Source organism: Melospiza melodia, chromosome 27, assembly GCF_035770615.1.
Source record: "Melospiza melodia melodia isolate bMelMel2 chromosome 27, bMelMel2.pri, whole genome shotgun sequence".
Lineage (NCBI taxonomy): Eukaryota > Metazoa > Chordata > Aves > Passeriformes > Passerellidae > Melospiza > Melospiza melodia.
Window position 1 is genome coordinate 2,412,404 of NC_086220.1, and position 20,606 is coordinate 2,433,009.

At 48.0% G+C, this 20,606-nt stretch overlaps 1 long non-coding RNA gene across 1 annotated transcript; it reads right to left on the reverse strand.

The window, feature by feature from the left end:
* Window positions 1–276: 276 nt before the first annotated feature.
* LOC134430090 (uncharacterized) lies at window positions 277–4,145 on the reverse strand. Its single transcript, XR_010030730.1, has 3 exons — window positions 3,986–4,145; window positions 2,010–2,135; window positions 277–728 (listed from the first exon to the last, which is right to left on the reverse strand). It is a non-coding gene; the product is annotated as an uncharacterized LOC134430090 (long non-coding RNA).
* Between the last annotated feature and the right edge of the window lie 16,461 nt (window positions 4,146–20,606).

The following is a 20,606-nucleotide window of genomic DNA, read 5'->3' on the forward strand; positions in this document are numbered from 1 at the left end:
GCTGTCGGCATCCCCTGGCTGCCCCACCTGGCTGGGCCCTTCCTTTGCTGACAGCTCTGCCTCCTGCCTGCCCCTGCCTGCCCACACAGAGCCTTGGGCTGCTCCAGGCTCCTGCTGGGGACGTGCTGCACCACAGCCCTGCCCTGCCAGGGAATCCTCTTTTCTGCTGCTGCCCAGGCTGGGCCTCCCCAGCTGCCCTTGTGCGGGGTGCGGAGGTTCAGGGATATCACACCACAACCAATATGATCCAGTAAAGCCAAATTTATTATCCCTAAAAAGACTATATTTATAATAAATCTCTACTGTCCATGTGTCTCTAGCTAATACATGATTGGTTAATCCTAGCTGTTTACACATCTAAAATAGAATGCTGATTGGATCACCTAATTTTTCACGCGTCTTGCTGTCGTCTTCTGGCCCACTCATGGTTCAATTTTTTCCTTCTTTCCCAAGCTTGCTGTCAAACTTGCTGAGTCCTGATGACTCTTCTTGTATTTTTCTCAAGGATATACCAACCCCATTTCTGAATATGTCCATTATCCATTGTTTGTGAATGTGTCCATTGTCCATTAGTACAAGCAGGTTGGATTGTGCATCGGCTGAATATGGCCCTTGTCTAGCCAGAACTCCTCAATCTGCAAAAAACTCTCAACAGTTGCCCAGTTTTGTTTTTGCACAAGCCAGACTGATTTAAAAGCACGCTCAATTATTTTCTTCACAGAAAGGCACTACAAGCAGAATTGAAAAAAGAAGACAAAGTATCATTATGCCAAAGGGTACTAAATCCTTGAGCCAGCCTGTTATTCCCCAGGATTTTAGCCACTCATCAAAAAAATTCTCAACCACTGTGAGCTTTTTCATATTCTCCTTAAGCAATGACAATTTCTTGTCAATAGATCCAGAGTGGTCAGAGAGATTCATGCAACACATCCCTTTAAAACCTTCACGCTCATCTCCTTGTGCTAGCAACAAAAAATTTATAGCAGTCCTATCCTGTAACACAGCGTGGTGTATGCTACCTACATCAGTGGTAAGCTCATTCCGGATTGCAGATGTAATGTTAATTTGTTTTCCTGTCCAACAAGCCAATCGTTTGAATGATGTAAGGGCCTGTGATGAATCTAATCCTGGTGGAAAAAGTGATGCCAGGATAACCAAAGGCCAATTCCACAATTCTACATTATCCTTGCAGTCTGAGCCTAATAGATGCTCACTACATTTTGGACGTTGGAATTTGTGCCTGATGTCAAGCATCTGTTGAATGCTTGGGGCAAACAGTGTCAATTTCCCAAACTAGCATGGTCCTCCTAATCCTTTCTGAGGAATTGCAGGCCAAGCTTTATCTCCATCAAAGAGAAACAAAAGTAGAAAAAAGTTATTGCAGAAGCTATTGTAGAAGGGACTTTTCTCTCCAAAGATGTAGAAGCTTTTCTTGTAGTAACTAATGCTGCAAGTAGAGTTTGAGAACCTTTTGATTGGAAGATTTTAGAAAAGATGAGAGCTGCATTTTCACAATTTGGTTGAAAATGCCAACTTGCACAGTCACTTCTGCAGTATATTTTTCCATCTAACGCATTAATTCCAGCTGATGTGCATACCCTAATAAGACTTAGAATGCCACCCTATCAGCAGGTGATGTTTCATAAAAGCTGGGAGGAAAAGTGTGCTCAAGAAGCTGCAAGACCTAGAGTGCAGGGTGATCCTCTGTATGGTTTAACAGCACAACAGTTACTTGGCAAAGGGCCCTGGGCTACTGCCACTGCCCAGGCTAGGAGCATTGATCAAGTCTTACAGATGAGCCAACAACTAGCATGTAATGCATTTCTTGCACTTCCAGATAAGTTACACACTATGTCTTTTACACAGATTTGTCAAAGAAAGAATGAAGACTTTGATAAATTTGTAGACAAATTGCATGAAGCTATCTATAATCATTCTGATTTCAATTCAGACACAAAGATACAATTGGATGGACTTTGGGATCATTTCTCCATTCCAAATGGCTTTACCTTCTTTCCCAGTCAAAAGAGCCTTCCATCTCTTCCAAAAATTGCCTGCTGAAACTCTTCTGCTCCCATCCAAATCAGTTCACTACTCCAGCATAACCCTTGAAGCCCGGACAGATGACTCTTCAACTAATTATAGTAGAAAAGAAGGGTATTTATTGCAGCCCTGGTCACATGTGAACTAGTTTCCAAAGACACGTGCAAGGAGTTGCAGACTCCTGCTCTCTATTTCTACAGAAAAGGTTTTACATTAGGTTTCTAAGGACCCATAATACATAATTATTACCTGCCTGCTTTGCATTTTTATCAGCTGAATATCTATTACAGCTGCGCAATTGTATTCCCTTAACTGGATTGGTGGGATTTTGAAATGAGGGAGTGGTTGTATGGGAGGAAGAAAGCCGTCTTCCTCATGGTGAACTCTCCTCCCATGGCCAGTTGCAAAGACCTTTTCACCTGCTGCTCATGGTCCAAGCCTCTCCTAACTGTTCAATTATTCTTAAGGCAAGGTCTTTCTATGGTCTCAGCTTCTTCACAATTGCTTCCTCTATCCCTGTCACTCCTAGCTTTATGTTCCTAATATATTTGGTACTCTTTAACTAAGGCACATGATTTCTGCTACCTGTATTACTAACTTAGCTTCTTACCTCATTTTAAAATCTTTACTAAAATATGCAATCTTCTACTATCCCAGTTCTATTCCCAGCTGGGCCCTCGACCCATCTGCACTTTTCAATTTTCCTCATTACATTTTCAGCTAAGCCCTTGACTCACCTCAGGCACATCCCCGACTGCCTCTCTCCCAGCAGCTCAGAGCTGCATTGCACAGCGCTTGCTGTGCACCACAGAGCACAAAGCAGGCTGGCCTGGTGGGCCTGAATATTTCTGCCAAACACTCTGCATCTCACACCTTTGCTCTGGCTCAGTGCAGAACTGCAGGGTTGCAGGCGCTTCCTCCCAGAGCTGCGTGAGGCGCTGGCTCCTGCAGATGGGCCCTGCCAAGCTGTCCCTGCCTCACGCTGGCCTCGCTTCCCTGGCACAAGTGCCGGGCCTGAAGGAGCTGCCCTGTGCTCCAGCCTGCCGAGCAGCCCGGCTCCCTGGCCCGGTGCCCAGAGTGCTGCACACACTGCTGGCCTTTGCCAGGAGTTGCAGGGCAGCCGGCAGAAGAGGAGGAATCCTCAGGCAGCCCAGCGGCCCGCGGCTGCCCTTGGCCTTTCTCTGCTCCTGGGCACACTCCAGACGGCCATGGCCCCCAGGCCTGGCTGTGCCCAGCACGGCTGCGCTTCCCCTCGGCAGCAGCCAGCTGCCACCTGGGCTCTGAGAGCGGAGGATTCGCCCCAGCAAGAGGCATCCAGGGCCCGGCATTAATGGTAGGCCCATGCCAGAAAGTGCCAGAAAAAAACCAGGAGGTTTTGGCAGGCTCTCCACATCACCAGGCTCTGGCTTGATGACGTGCAGAATGTTGCTTGGGCTAGGAGAGAAACACGGTCACTGAGTGTTTCAGCAGCACTGCACAAGAAGCAGAAGAGACTCTGTGCATTACACCCTCATGCCCATGTTTTCCAGTGAGAAGAAACTGCACACAGGGTTAGGTTCCTCTCTAAAGACCACGGTTTTAGAAACTTTGTTGGGTTTGGGTTTCCTTCCTTCATTTCTGGAAAGATAACAACACTTTTAAGATGCTTTTTCCCTGTTATTAAGGCCATCTACACAGACAAAAGAACTGGAACCACTAACCCAAAGGAAAGTGTTGAGTGAGAATGGAGTTTGTTTGGAGTTTGTTTGCATGTGGTAAGGCTTGAGTTCCCCCACTGATGCAAGCAAAAGTACAGCAGATGCTGATGTGTTGCAGGGACATTTGTAGGAGGGGACCTTGGTGGAAGTAGTTCCAGCAGATGGCAATGGGATTTTGTCCAGTGGCACACAGGACATGGGACAGGTGAGAAAGACAGTGGGACCAGTGAGTATTTGCTCCTTACCGTGCCAGAACTTTCGCCCAAGTAAGGAGGTTCTTGTTCTATCATTTCAATTCCCACAATTCCAAAAGACCATATGTCCACTTTGGGGCCATATGGTTGACCTGTCACCACTTCAGGCGCCATCCACCAAGGAGTCCCGGTTACCGAGCACCGTCTGCTCTGCTCAGGGCTGAGCTGAGTAGCGAGGCCAAAATCAGCTGAGGAGAAAACAAAATACTGGTTTTATCTGAATTCTGTGCAATTAGGAAAGCAAGCAAAAGAATTCCCCAGTAGAAGTTTGAAATTGCTCTGTTGAATCTCCTGGCATTGGCGACTTTAAAAATCTCCCCATGTTTTACACTGCCTACAGCAGTGGCTTTTGTTCTTTGGAGACTTTAGACTTGTAACTCCCTCCCTCTGGAAGGGACCCACACAGAGCAAGGCCACTCTTGACTGCTTGTGGCTCCTTCTACCTCTGTGCACATTGCAACTGTGCCCTCAGCTCGCAGCAGGGGTCCCTGCACTGCCACCAGCACCATTTTTGGGGAGCTGGCAGTCACGCCAAGCAGCCCCACACCCACATCCCTGGAACGCTGCACCTGACCAAGAATATACTGACCCAGTTTGACAGAACCGTCCGTTCTGAGAAGGATGTTGTCACTCTTCACGTCTCGATGGATCACATCGTTTGCATGAAGAAAATCCAGTCCTTGCAGGCACTGAGCGAGAAAACAGAAAGAGAAGGGGAAAAAATGAGTGATGTGATTTCATCACACAAGAAAGGAAACAAAGAATCTAAAAGATTCCCTCTCCAGGGGAATGGGGAGTAATGGCAGAACAGTCATGGCCACTGAGACAAAGAGCTTTCTGCTCCAACACTTGCAGAGCAGGACCTTTCTGAGGAAAGGCACGTCAGCTTTTGAAAGAGCAACAGCACCTGCTGTTGTAGGCTGTCCCCTGCCAACCAGCCAGGATGACTCCTGCTGCAGTGCATGTGCTCAGAAGCAAAGAGCATTCTGGCTGCACTCCTATCCTTTTTAGCTGAGCACTGAGAGAAACGAGTCTCTCTCTTCTTTCTTTGCTGTTTGTTTCAAATCCTGCCACCAGCACCTTTGCTTTTACAGGCAAGGAATGCAGTGAAGACAGACTCCAGGCAAACATTTAGAGAGGCAAGGTGGAGAACAGCAACTACAAATACAAGAGACAGAGCGAGAATACAACAGCAGGAGATAAGAGTACTGGCACTGAGTACAGGGAGTGCAGGGGCACTGGCAGGCCTTTCACTTGAGATGCTTTTACTTGCCCATAGCATACCAGCAACACAGAAACAAAGCTCGGCACAGGAAACCTCTCCTGTTCTGAGCCCCTGTTTCCCAGACAATCCTGCCCAAGCCCTTGGAAACACAGATGGGATTGCTGACCTCCCGACTGATGGCTGCCATCTCATCTTCAGACAGGCAGGTCTGGCTGACGATGTCGCTCAGGACACCTCCATCCATGTACTCTATAACCAGCAAGAGTTCCTCGCCCAGAAGGTAGCTGAAAGAAGGAAACAAGGGGGTAAAGATGAACATGCATGGCTACATTGGTTTTTTGCTTCCAGGTTTCTTATTTCCAGATGCCTTTGTGACAAGGACAGAATCAAAGGAATAGACATTCCCTCTTGGCTGTGCATTGTTTGCAATCTGTGCAGTGTCTCATAGAGAAAGACACATCTGTGAAAAAGGAGATGTCTTAGATGGGCAGCAAATGAAAAGTGCAGTTTAGAAACAGCCCAGATAAAAAACATGCCAGGCATGGTGTTTCTGGAAATAAGCACCTTGTCTTCCTGGCATGCATAGCAATGGCAAAGAGCGGCAACAATCCAAGGGAAATCCACTTTAGGATGGTTCATCTGCACTTAAGAAACTTTAAAAAATCAATTCCAAATAAATGTGGAGGCAGTGAACTTTGAGGCTATTGAGTTAGGAAGATACAGCTGATCCAGGTTTTGAATAAATTTGGAGTAATTATCAAACTAGGTGTGCCAGGGAAGAGTCATGCAGACAAGATGCATTCTCTTCTCATCCATTGGAGATGTGTAGAGAAATATGAATAAATAAAAATTAACAGCTTTACTTGCTGCCACTGACCAAAGTGGGTTTTTAACCTCTCATGTTTGCTTTATGTAAACACACATCCATGGGATAAGACCATGACCTCTCACCTGTCTAAATAATTCACAACATTGGGACTCCTATACCTCTTCATGATCGTTATTTCATTAAAGGTTAGCTCCTTCCTCCTCACTCCTTGAAGATTTATTTTTTTTATTGCCACCTAAAATGACATTGAAAATCAGTAACTTGAGGGGTTGGTGGCACGAGACCACAAGGCACGTGGAGCGAGGGATTTTGCAATGACACAGCTGAGCTGTGCCAAACTGCCTTGTGATTAGGCACTGCAGTAATCAGGAACTGACATTCCAACAGCCCATTTCTCTGCTCCCTTGGGAGCCAGTTACAGGACACGTGGGACCACTGACATTTTGCCTTGACCACTTGGTAACAACAATGTCTCAGTTATCACCCACAAACCTCTGACCGCACTCTCTGCTGCTTTGTTTGGGACTCAGAAGAAGGAATCCATGCCTTAATACTCTGTGGATACATCTTGTGATATGGGCAGGGCTTAGGGCTTTCAGGGACCCCTTGCAGATCTCTCCCTACGTGCAGTTCCCAAGTGCAGCCCTGCAGGTGGCTAAGGAACTACCAGTAACTTTCAGATGGATTTGCTGGCAGCCAGAAATGAGAATCCAGGACTCTGAAGCTGTAGCCCCAAAGAGCAGTGAGGTGCTCGCAGGCACCACCTTTGTTTTAGCAATGGAGAGCGAGTGAGCGCGTCCTTCTCTGAAAGGAACCGCTGCCCTCCGTGCCTTCCTTCCGGCAGCTGAGGAGGACAAAGTCCCAAATGTGTTCTATGGGCTGGCACCAGTCTGTGCTTCTTGTGCCTTTTCAGCACAGCTCTGCCCAAAGCTCCAGCCACAGCTCACACCAGAGGGGAAAGCCCTCGAGTGCAGCAGAGCCTGCAGGGGCTGTTGACATTTACCTCTCCTCCTGTGGCACTGTCGAGTGCTCTGTAAACATCTCCAAAAGTCCTAGAAAAAAAACAGAAGCAGAGAAAGGAGAAGCTGTTTAGATCTTGCAGTGAAAGCCAGCCCACACAGGAGATCTCTGCTGGAAGTGTTAAAACGTGCAGGATGCAGGAGGGCTCTGCCAGAAGGGAGGTGATGCATTTTCCTCTCAAGTGCATGGGCACTGGGCCTGTTCCTGAAGCACTGGGGTCCAATTTCTAAAGGGAGTTTAGTCTTTCCTCGTGGGTTTCACTGTCTAAACAGTGTGGTTCCTATCCTGACCACAGAGTGTTTCCCTCTTCAAACCAGGGGCAAGAATTGTTCCTGGGAACTGTTATCTCACAGCTTTGATAGGGCATAGGTTGCTCTTTCAGGCAAGCAAGTTTCTTCTCTTTTCATTAGTGTGCCAGTATGATTTTGAGACACACAAAAAATGCCAAAGAAATTAACACAGAGCTGTCCCACACTTGAGAGACAAGGAGACCTTCCAGGTCCTGTTCCTTGATGCAGGCAAGACCTCGGTAGCAAGGCATCTCTGACAATGCCTTCTGAGCCCACTCACAAATTCTGAGCAGCATTGAGAGATGGGACAATCTATCCCCAGTGTGTGATCATCTTTGCAGCTGTCCTGACTTCACGCTGGATAGACATTCCACCCCAAAAACACCTGGCCCATGGTTGTGCAGGAGTAACTGCTGTTGGACTCACCCGCTGCCAATATAATTCAGATGCGTGTATTTCATATGGGGATTTTCAGTGGTGTTCACCATTCTCCCTGAGGGAAACAAAATGCAAGATGCTGACTTTAAAGCAGAGATCCCAGCTTCCAGGAGATACAAAAGGCAGCCCCAGCGCCTGGAGCTCTGAGCCCTTTGTGGTCGGCTGGGGAACAACAACCACAACCAGGCAGACAGCCCTGCAGCACAGGTGGCCAGCACAGAGACTGATTTGTCCAGTCTTTTGAAGAGTTCTCTTGACAGGAAACAAAGCACAGGGACATACAATCCCAGGAGAGGAGGACATCTTCCCCACCTTTCAGCAGTTTGCCAAAGGAATGCCTTCCCATTTGTAAACCAGAGCAGCTCCAGCTGTAACCGATCCTGACGGGGCTTTCAGCATCAGGACCCTGACCTGTTTGTGAGCAGGCTGAGCTCAAAGATGCCCCTCTCCCAGCTAAGGAAGGCTCCAGCCTCTGCAGTCCCTCCAGCCCTCAGGGACAGGGCAGCGACCACAACAAGGCTGGCAAAGCCCCAGCATGAGCACTGACAGGCACTGATGGGAAGAAGCCAGAGTGAGCCTGAGCCCCAGACAAGCTGTTGCCCCCATTCAGGACACAACAGGATGGGCTTTGAGATCAGCCACACCGAGGCACAGATCAGTGCCCTTTTTGTCCCAACAGGTGATGGCAGACACAGAATCCACTGGCCTCTGGTCTCAGCCCCACCAGGTCTCTTATCTGAGAGCACAGCACTGGCAGCTGTTATGGGCAAGAAGCAGATTCATTGGGTTGTGCTGCAGAATCACAAAGGGCTTGATGTGTTTTCCTAGAGACTGATCTGAGCCGGGCCTGGGCCAATTGGTAGGATTCCAACAGTCATGGGAAAGAGTGGGAATCAGATATGGAAAAGTGCCATGGATCTGAGGGATATACCATGGCTGGGCTGGAGGCTCTCTCCTGAGAAATGCCTGCAGTACAGTTTTATCTGATCACGCCACTTGGATGTGTCTCCTGGACACATCTTGATACGCATAAAACTAGAAGATTAAATAAAGTTTGTTATCAAAATCTCTGTTTTTTCTTTGAGGGCACATGGAAAATTCCTTGTGCTCTCTATTTGTCCTGTAACCTGATATTCTTTCAAAGTAGTTCTTATTGACAAAAAGATAGCATTCTCTTATTGACAAAAATATAGCATTCTCATGAAAATAAACTGCAGATTTAGCAGTGGTAACAGTAACAGTCATAAAAATGACATCAGTAAAACGTGGGGTAGAAGGGCTCCTTCAGGATGGAGAAAAACACAACAAAAATCCCCCACCAAAAATGAACAACAGCAAAGCAATCCCACCCCACCCCCCCCAAAAAAAAATGCCCAACCAAAAAGACAAAAAAGACAAAACTCCAAAGTCAGTCCATTTCTGTGAAGTTTTTTTCTGTGATGGCTGGTTGCAAGTCAGGAGTCGAAGGAGAATTAAGGAAGCTAAAAATTCTGTTCAGTTTGGCCACTAGCACACACGACTTGCCTAGATCACTTGCTAGGTCACAGCCTTCTGCTGATCCAAGAAAAATCCCTGCTTCAGCCTTTAGCAGAGAGGGAAGCTCAGGCAAAGCCAAGCCAGTCCCAGGTGCCCTCAGAGGCAGCAGGAACACCCAGAGCTCTCTCGCTGCCTCGGAGCACAGCACTGCCTCTGGGGAGTCCTTAATGGCCCTGTGACACCGAGCTCAGGAGGAGCATTTGGTACAGCTCTGCTGACACCTGCACACAACACACTGTCCCTCAGATAAGAAACACCCCAGACGTACCCAGCAGCTCCAGGTACTCCTCCTCAATCTCCTGTTCCCGGGATGTGCCCCAGCCTGAGTTCCCAGGTTTCACAGAAGGGCTTCCTCGAGGTGATGCTGCTGCAGCAGCAGGTTCAGAGCCCATGATGTGCTGGACCTGGAGCATTTCTGGTGGGCACTGTTCCTGTGCCTCACTCCTAACTTGGGGTTCTTCATTGCCACACATTCCCTGCAAGTCTTCGCAGGCTGCCCAGTGAGATGTCAACACTTGCACCTCAAGTCAAACAGAACAAAGCAGTCAGACACTACAGCTTGTCCCTGTCAGCCAGGAGCCATCGACTGTGAGGAAAGGCAAAGAACAGATTGACAGGGGATACAACAGCTTGTTTCAATCCTCCATCTGGGTCACCAAGTTCCACTGTAAAAACACCTCAAGAAAAAAGGAGAGCAGGAACAGGCCAGCAGGAATCAATTTGGATGACTGCTGGCCAAAAGGCCAAAGGACAAGTTTCACTGTCCAGGGCAGATGTTGAGATTCAGCACACCGGGAAATGTCCTTCAGAGTGACTGTGATACACACAGTACAGCAGCATGGCACTCAGAGGCATGGCCCCACTCCCTGCTGCTCTGCACTGGAAAGGCAAGAAGGGCAGAAACCACCAGATTGGTGACTGCAGTGGCTGCATCCCTCTTTCACTCAGTTGGTTTTGCAGAGACTGACGGAAGCGATTAAGTTTCTCTCTGATGATTTTCATTTCTTCCTCCAGCTGCTTATGCCTTGCCTTGATCATACTGTGAGCTGTCTGAAGCTCTGCATCCAGCTGTTCCTTCATGTTCTCTAATAAACAAAAGAGAGGACATTTCATGAGTGGAGTGGCTGCCACTCTTTCATTCACCTGGTTTTGATGATCGCCCCTCTGCTGATGGAGATTCTCCTCTTGAATTCTTCCCATGTCTTCCTTGTTCTTTCTCTTCACTGCCATGATGTCACTCTGAGCTTCGGGCAGCTCTGCTTGTGGCTCTGCCTTGATGTTCTGTACACACAAAAGCAGAGCAAGGGACTGAGAGCTGCCATCAGGCTCAGCTTTTTTCCTCTTGCAGCCTCAAAATCACATTTATTCAGCCCCTTCTTTCTGCTTCCCTCCCCACATCTGCCTCCATTGCAAACCTCCTGTCCCAGGGCTGATCTCTGCAGATTGCAAGGCTCTGTGCTTCCATTGCCTGTGGAACTCCTGGCCTCCTCAGTCCCAAGAGCTCTGGTTTATGCCCCTCTCCCTGCCCTTCCCTCTGTGCCCTGGCCAGTCAGGCTTACCTGGCCATTCTCCTGTGGCTCTTCCACCTGCTGCCTGAGCTGCTCTTCCTGCTCTCGGGCTGGGAACAGCTCTCTCTGAGTCTGGCATGGCAGCTCAGATGAGGCAGTGTGCTCCTGCTCTTTCTCTAGAAGCACCTGCACAGAAAGCAAGAGAAGATGGGTTTCAACTTCCCATACGCCCTTTGTGGGCCAAGACTCACAGACTGCTGGGCTCACACATTCCCAAAGCACTGTGCTGCTGCTCTCCTGGGTCGTTCTCTGCCCGAGGGGAGGCACAGATTCCAAAGTGACCCTGGCCCTACAATCAGGGGCCATCTGGGACTGAAGCTCCAGCAGCCTCTCAGGCAGCTGACAGGGAAGGGGTGGCATTTCTCAAGGGTCTGGTGAGGGCCTCCCTCTGCTTCCACCGTGTCCTGTTTGTCTTTCAGTAGTGACTGACTCCCCACCCTGTCCCACAGCTCCATCCTGGCTCTGCAGGGGCTTCCTGGGTGAGCTCACTCCTTGTGAGAGACACTTCTGGATTTCACCTTCTCTTCAGGCCTGCACCAGCATTCCTCCTTGCTGACATCCACACTCTTGTTAGAAAACCGGGTCATTCAGGAGATAAGGATGCATGCAAAGATCTCTGATGGAAGTCAGAGAACCTCTATGGCCACCTCAGTATATGGAGGAGGACCAAGGTGTTTCTTCTCCCTCTTTTGTCAACGGAGAATTCTGACCAGCAGTAACAGAGTTTCTCATAAGGCCCCATTAAGGAATGCACTTACACAGCCCCGGGGATGCCAGTGAAGGAAACCATGTGTCATGTATGGCATGGCATGTATGACCAGAGTCACCAGACCCCAGCTACAGCATGGGATAGTTCCACTCCCTTAAAACATGCAAAAATTTAAAGGACAAATGAAGGCTTCAGGTCAGAAAAGGCTGGAATAGGAAAACATGAGGGGAAAAAAAACCATCTCTGGAGGGGGAAACATCTCTGCCTGCCCAGGATCAGTCAATGGAACTTGTCTCTACTTCTCTCCTGAAGGGATGCCTTTCAGTGAGCTTTGCATCTTCCACTGCTTTGGAGCAGAGCCAGGAAGATTAAAATAGATAGATAGACAGATCTCACTTTTATCATCTCTCTTTACTGTGCTGTAGTATTTACCTTCTTTGAACAGAGAGAGATATAATTCTCTCTCCTAGGTTTTTTTTAAGGGAAGGTAGTGAGAAACTCATAGAAGGAGAGAAAACAATGATTATCTCTACTTGCTGTTCTTGTTTTTCAGTACATGAAGAATGTGTTATAGTGATTGTTTACTGAAAGTGATTTGTTAATAGGATTTTAGCGATAGTTGTTTAGACTGATTAGATAATTAGATAAAAGGCTGTGTGGAGACAGTCACGAGTTTTTCTTTCGTATGTTTTTAGTATAATATCTCTTTAGTATAGTTTTAATATAGTACTAGTGTAATATAACATAGCCTTAATAAAGCATTTGTTTAAACTTCTGAATCATAGAGTGAAAGCACATTTTTCGCCACGTGGGGGTCGCCCTGAATCAATCCTGTCCTTTCTGTCGCTACACACATCAGCACTCGTCAGCAATGCCCCAACCAGCAGCCATCCTGAACTTGCTCTCCTGTTGCTTCAGTAACCCACACTCTTGGGGAATCTGGAGCATGTCGGTCCTTATGGAATGCAATCAGACCCAGAGCATTGCACTGGGAACGGCTCTCTTTGTGCATCTGTGCTCGGGCAAGTTCTTCGCTGGGACTCGCCCACACTGATGGTGCTGAAGTGGCTGGAATCAGAAATGCAGCCCAGCCCCTCCCAGCTCCTCTAATCTCTGAGCACCAGCTGGAATGCAAGGGCATTGATTTCCTACTCAGTTCCCAAACACAACACACACTGATTCCCTGGGCAGCCAAAAGACACGGGAGCCGTTAACTTGAAAAGGATGGGCAAGCCCTACTGGCTGGTCTGGCACCAGAACAGCTCGTTCTGCACCAACATCCCTGCCCCAAACTATGTGTTCTTGCGCAAAAATACTGCATTGTCCAGAACTGCCCCCTTGAAAACTGAAATTCTAGCAGAATTTCTGCCAGTGCTGTAAAAGGGTAGGAAAGACTGAGAAAAAAGCTCCCTTGCTCCCTGGAGAAGGAGAAATTGCACAAGGCTTCTCCTTCTAGCAAACAAACAAATCAACAAAATATGAAAGTGTTACCCACACCAGTGTCTAAAGCACTTGGATGCAGTGAAGGGATGTTTGGCAGGGAAACAGCCCTCGTGCTGAGCATTGGCTCTATGGATCCAAGGCAGGGATCAATGGCAGTCTGCCTGAAGGTCCCTCATGAGCCCCCATTGTCCAGGCTAAAGCTCCCTCAGCACCTCCTCCCTGGCCTTGTGCTGCACGCCTTGCCCAGCTCCCCTGTCCCTCTGTGCCCACGCTGCAGCCCCTCCATGACTTTCTGCTTCCCAGGGCCCACAGCTGCACACAGCACTCCAGCTGTGGCCGCAGCGCTGCCCAGCACAGGGCCACGCTCCCTGCCCTGCTCCTGCTGCCCCACTGCTGCTGGCACAGCCACCGTGCCCTTGGCCTTCTGGGCCCCCTGGCCCCACGCTGCCTCCTCTTCAGCTGCTCACGTCCGCCAGCCCTGCGTCCTTTGGGCCCACGCAGCTCCCCAGCCACAAAGGTGCCCATTGCACTTCAGATACAGCAGGCACCATTGCAAGATGGCCTTCCTGTTCTACCATCTCATGTTCCAAGTAGATATCATCAAGTTTGATAGGAATAGGATTCTAAGTCCCTCTCTTTAAATTAAAATGATCTAATTCAACTGTACAGGAAATTGCTCTTAATTAAATTTTCCCTATCTGCTGTCTGCAAGCATCGTTCTCTTTTCAAAACTAGGTTTTTAGTTCTTCAAACTCTGAGAAGGAAATTTAAAAATATCTATCTCTGCCTTTATTTTTGTTACAGGCATGAATATGGTTTTTCTTTCGGCCTTCCTAGCTGGCCCTCTACAGTCTACTACTACTGGCCAAGCTCTCAGCTTGCTCTACAAGTCTTAAACACCAGGAACATGAAATGTTCCTTTCTCACTCACCTCAGGATCTTCAGCGCTGCTGAATACACGCTTCAGGTGTCCTGTAGTGGGAAGGGAAAAGGAACCAGATGCTGTCAGAAAACTGCCTGGGCTGCTGAATCCCACAGAACAAGTCAACCCAAACAGAGATGATTTCCCATTTCACAACATCCCTCCAGGAGACACATCTCATTCACACAGCCAGCAAGAGATCAGGACAATATTCTTGGTTGTGCCTACACTGCAGCCAGTTTAGCCAGGAAATGAATACAAATATGATCAAGCAAATGCAAAGTGTTTTTAACACTCAATGCTCCTGTTCTACCAAACACATAAGACAGCTTCTGAAATCTTCTCCTTCAGGTACTCTTTTTTTTTTTTCACTCAGTGTCATGCACCAATTCTGATTAACTTGCAGGAAACCGTTACCCAGAAAAGCTTCCCCAAAATCCCCCAGAGGTGGCGCAGTTCTATTGTGGAAAAGCACAGCAGCACTTCCTTTCAAAGGGAACAACTATTTTAGCATTTAGTAAAAGGTCAAGTTAGTCAAATCCTTTCATGACAAAATTTAAAAAGAAAGAAGCTTTCTCTGAATTCTGGGAACAACTGCAGAGTTTTTGGAAAGCCTTAAAGATGGTCTGCCACTCTACATTTTCAAAGGTGTCCTGCTTGTCCCAGCAACCTGAGGAAATGACAGACTCTGCTGCCACAGACTCTCCCGTGCAGGGAACGGAAGCCCTGCAGGTTCCCCTGCAAATGCTGCCCCTGTGGCTACAGACACCCCCTTTTAGCTGAACCTCTTGACAGGAGCTTTACCAAAGCAGAGGCATCCTAATTCTCTTTCTGTTTCAAAATCAGAAACTCAGCCCCCAAGAAAGAGCAGGAAGACATACAAAAGCCAGGTTAGGATACACCCTAACCTAAGCAGAAGGGAAGCCTCTACTTACGTGCAAAGTTCGTGAAATAATAAATGGAATAAGTAATGCCATATGCAGCAAAAGCTGCAGTGGCCAGATGGTTAATTATTGGCATTTCTGCAATTTTTCTAAACACTAAAAAACCAAGCCTCTTGTCAGTGGGCAGCTGCCTACTGACAGATGCTTTGACCAGGAAGGTTCTCCTGATCTGAGCAAGGCCTAGGGCTGCTCTGACACTCAGGCCTTCCATGCACCAAGGCAACCTTCTGATGCCACTATGACGACGTGGCAACCATGCCCTGACATCACAAAGTGACAGCTCTGTGTTGGTCTGTGAGTTTATGCAAAGCAATAACCAACCTTTCCTACAGAAAACACAAAAGAGCCTGGGAAATTCTCATCTGTCACAAAGCACCAAAAATTCCCCTCATGGGCCAAACCCTGTTGTTCATGGGATCCAAAAGGAAATCCAGGAGTGGCCCAAGCACCTACAGCCTGTACCCCAACTGAGCACTCAGATGGGACACAAGCAAAGGAAACCAGACCAAGACAATGGCCCACAGCATTGCACGAGTGAGAAATGACTCTCACTTTTAAAATTTTAAAGGTTTAGTAAACATTAACAAAGGACTGAATAAGGAAAAGTCGCATCACTGGGAGCATTTTCTTTCAAAGGTAATAACTATTTTAGCACACAGTAAAAGGTTATTAGTTAGACAGTCAAATCCTTTCATGACAAAATTTAAAAAGAAAATAAGCTTTCTCTGAATCCTGGGAACAACTGAAGAGTTTTTAGAAGGCCTTCCAAGAAGCTCTGCCAGTCTACATTTTCAAAGGTGTCCTGCTTGTCCCAACAACCTGAGGAAATGACAGACTCTGCTGCCACAGACTCTCCCGTGCAGGGAACGGAAGCCCTGCAGGTTCCCCTGCAAATGCTGCCCCTGTGGCTGCAGACACCCCCGTTTTAGCTGGACCTCTTGACAGGAGCTTTAGCAAACCACTGGCATCCTAATGCTCTTTCTCTTTCAAAATCAGAAACTCAGCCCCCAAGAAAGAGCAGGAAGACATACAAAAGCCAGGTTAGGATACACCCTAATCTAAGTAGAATGGAAACCTCTACTTACGTGCAAAATGTGTAATGTAATACACAGAAAAAGAAATGCCATAGGCAGCAAATGCTGCTTTAGCCAGATGATGAAACATTATAACAGTGTTGTATGAGTTTTTCCTAAACTAGGAAAAACAAGGCTCTTGTCAATGGGCAGCTACCCACTGACAAAGGCGCCAGCCAGGAAAGTTCTCCTGATGTGAGCAAGCACTAGGGCTGCTCTGTCACTCAGGCCTTCCATGCACCAAGGCAACCTTCTGATGCCACTATGACGATGTGGCAACCATGCCCTGACATCACAAAGGGACAGCTCTGTGTTGGTCTGTGAATTTATGCAAAGCAATAACCAACCTTCCCTACAGAAAACACAAAAGAGCCTGGGAAATTCCCATCTGTCATAAAGCAGCACAAATTGCCTTCATGGGCCAAACCCTGTTTTTCAGGGGATCCAAGAAGAACTCCAGGAGTGCCCCAAGCACCTACAGCCTGTACCCCAACTGAGCACTCAGATGGGACACAAGCAAATGAAACCAGACCAAGATAATGGCCCACAGATTTGCACGTGTGAGAAATGAATCTCACTTTTAAAATTTTAAAGGTTTAGTAAACCTTAACAAAGGACTGAATAAGGAAAAGTCGCATCATTGGGAGTCTCTGTGATTAGCAGCCATGTGCTCATCTGCAAAAAGGATGCTCTGCCTTTTATACCCTCAGCCCCTCCAAAAGTTTTGTCAGTCAACTCTTTCTCTGCTGCCCATTGGTGGAGATTACTTTCCTGCATCCCGACTGGAGGTCAGGCGTTGTTACACCCTGCCTGCTGGTCACAAGCCAGCCCTCCCCAAATGCCCTGACTGCCCAGGCTGTTACAAGGGGGACGGGAAAGAGGACTATGGGAGGATATATTACAATATAATCACTACTCATTTGAACATCCACATAACATCTGCTTCTTAATTGTCAGAGCCAACCATTGCATTACTTGTCCAGAACACACAGAACCAGGAGAGAAGCCACTGTTGGCATCACAGCTGAAATGCTTCCTAACAAATCTCCCCACATATTTGCACCTTTATTGGACATGCCCAGGGCTCCGGTGCGTGTACATCTCTGCCTCTCTTCCCCTTTGGCAGCAGTCGAACTGGCAGCATCTGCCCGCCAGCAGCAGCTGCTCCCAGCTGGGAACGCCACTGGCGGTGCTGATTTCCAGAGGCTTCTGTGTGCCAGGGGAAGCCAAGGCAGGAGCGGGTTGAACGGTGCTGGCGCTGCTGCTGCTCTGTGCCAGAGAGCCCCGGCTGGGCAGGGCACAGTGCCCACTGCGCTGCGGGCTCCTTCTCCTGCCACAGCTGGGCACACCTGGCAACAAGGCATGACAACCTCTGGGCAAGCCAAGGGGTTTCTGGGGCTGCACTGCTCTGCAGACACCCAGCACACCTGCAGCACACAATTTTAACCCTCAAACAGGTAAACCAAAGGAAAACAGCTGGAAAAGATTTCATTTTCACCATTCTTACCTGCTCAACAGAAGTCTTCAAAATGAACGTTACCAAGCAGGGCCCAATTCCTGCTGCCCACTCAGGGTTAGAAGAGAGGCAATCCTTGATCTCAGCACTGGGTGTGTGGGGAATCACTTCCCGTGCACACCCAGCAATCTCATTTACTAGTTTGTATCCATGGATCTAAGACATATTCAATACTTTGCTGAAACTCACAGGCTAAATATTCCCCCAAATGATTTCATTTACTGATTGATACTTATTGACTTCTTGATACTTAAATCACTTCTCCGAATTTACTGACAAGAGAATAGGAGTGTCCTGTAGGTCCCTACTGGTCATTGCCCCAGGTTCAGGAGGAGACCCATGCAGAAAATAATCCAGGGCAAAACTGGGATTGCAAAGCAAATTCATTCTATTTGTTGCAGTAGCAAATAATACATACCAAGCCCTGGATTCCTAAAAAACTGCTGAGCAGGAGAAGGAGGTGGAGCGTGGTGCTCGGCAGCAGGGGCAGGTAGGCAGTGCACTTTCAGGACATCCCCTGGAGCAAAACCACGTGCATCTCATCCTTCTCACCCTTCCAGCTCAGAACCAGGCCTGGGATCTCCTGCTCAGGAGTGGAATTTCCCAGTTACAGCATCGGCTCACACATGGCTGGTGTGTGAGATGAGGCCATGAATCTAGGATTTAAAAGAACTGGAAGAGTTAAAATTTTAGCAAGATTTAGTTAGGGGGAAAGAGTATAGCAAGAAGAGTAGAAATAATAAGGGATAATTAATTTTTATCAGATAAGGTAGTTAAGGCTAGGGTAATATATCACTTGCCTGTCTTTACTATGTTTAAAGAAGCGGGATGAGATGCGGATTTCTTTGTGACAAAGAAGAGGACCGTAGCCTGCACCTGGGCCCCGAAACTACAACTATAGCTGTCCTGGTTTAGGACAAATTAGGGGAAATCTCCAAAAGGGAGCCCCCCAAACAAAACAAACCTCCAACCACCCCTCCCCCAACACCGGGTTCGGGAAGGAATTTCTTGGAGGAGCAAAGTGGAAAGAAAAACCTATTTATTTACAAGTAACAAAAGAACACTCCCCAACACAAGAAAAGAAAAGAAAAGAAAACACACTGTGTTGTGAGGGCGCCAAGCTTCTCTCACAAGCTCCAGGTGTCCTGGACGTCTCAGGTCAGGTCCGGAGCCGGTCCAGTATCTTCAGGGGAGGGTAAGAAAGAGGGAACAAAAGAAAAGGAAAAAAAACAGCGCAAAAAGCAGAAAGCAAGCAAGCAAAGCAGCTAGCCAAGCCAAGAAGCCAAAAGACCCAAAAGCAAAAAGGCCTGGTCAAACACTCCCCCCCTCTCTTCCCCGCCCTGCTTCAGCAAGACAGCCGGGGGTGGGGGGGGAAGAGAGAAAAGGCACAGCTGCCAGACACAACACACGATATTGGGATAAAGGCTGTCAACCCACGACACTCCACTCCTTATCCCATATCGTGAATATACAATAAAAACTTTCATTTCACTTACGCACACCTTTGACACTTACGCATTCCTCTCATCTTACTTGCTCAGACCTTTGACACTTACAGTTTCCTTCTGTCTCACATTCAACAAACAATGACATTCATATATGAGTCTCATCCCACAATCAGGTCTCCCTGAGGCACACACCGTGTTGTTCCATCTTTCTGCATTATCCACCATGTATAACCTGGTCCTTGAGCAAAGACAGTCCCACGGATGGGTTTGTCTGTACTCGAGGCAGAGTTGATCCATACTGTCTTTCCCAACAAACCTCTGACATGGGCCACTGGGGCTTTATCCCCATCTACTATATTAAGGAGCTCAGACTGAGCAGGACCCGCTCGGTTGGTGGAACCTCGAGTGTTAACTAACCAGGTAGCCTTTGCCAAATGCTGCTCCCAGTTTTTTAAAGACCCCCCACCCAATGCTTTTAAGGTGGTTTTTAACAATCCATTATACCTTTCCACTTTCCCTGCAGGTGGTGCATGATAGGGGATATGGTATATCCACTCGATGCCATGTTCCCTAGCCCAAGTATTAATAAGATTGTTTTTAAAATGAGTCCCATTATCCGACTCAATTCTCTCGGGAGTACTGTGCCTCCAAAGGACCTGCTTTTCAAGGCCCAGGATAGTGTTACAGGCTGTGGCATGAGACACAGGGTAGGTTTCCAACCATCCCGTGGTGGCTTCTACCATGGTTAGTACATAGCGCTTGCCCTGGCGGGTTTGAGGCAGTGTGATGTAATCAATCTGCCAGGCCTCCCCGTATTTGTACTTAGACCACCGCCCCCCATACCAGAGGGGCTTCACCCGCTTGGCCTGCTTAATGGCAGCGCACGTCTCACAGTCATGAATAACTTGAGAGATACTGTCCATTGTTAGATCCACCCCTCGGTCTCGTGCCCACCCATAGGTGGCATCTCTACCCTGGTGGCCTGAGGCATCATGGGCCCATCGTGCTAAGAATAACTCTCCCTTATGCTCCCAGTCGAGATCTATCTTCAACTCCCCTATCTTTGCAGCCTGATGTACTTGCTGGTTGTTTTGCTGCTCTTCATTAGCTCTACTTCTGGGGACATGGGCATCTACATGGCGAACCTTCACAGGTAACTTCTCTAACCGAGTAGCGATATCTCTCCACTCTTCCGCAGCCCAAATTGGTTTTCCTCTTCGCTGCCAGTTCGCCTCTTTCCATCTCTTCAGCCATCCCCATAGAGCGTTGGCTACCATCCAAGAATCGGTATACAAATAGAGCCTTGGCCACTTCTCTCTCTCTGCAATACCTAGGGCCAGTTGAATAGCTTTGATTTCAGCAAATTGACTGGATTCGCCTTCTCCTTCAGTAGCCTCTGCAACCCGTCGAGTGGGACTCCATACAGCTGCTTTCCACCTCCATTTCATCCCTATGACGCGACAAGAACCATCGGTGAATAGAGCGTAACGCGTTTCTTCTGCTGGTAACTGATTGTATGGCGGAGCTTCCTCAACCCGGGTCACTGGCTCTTGTTCCTCATCCGCGACACTAAAGCTTTCACCTTTGGGGCAATTTGTAATTATTTCCAGGATCCCAGGGCAATTTAACTTCCCAATTTGAGCGCACTGCG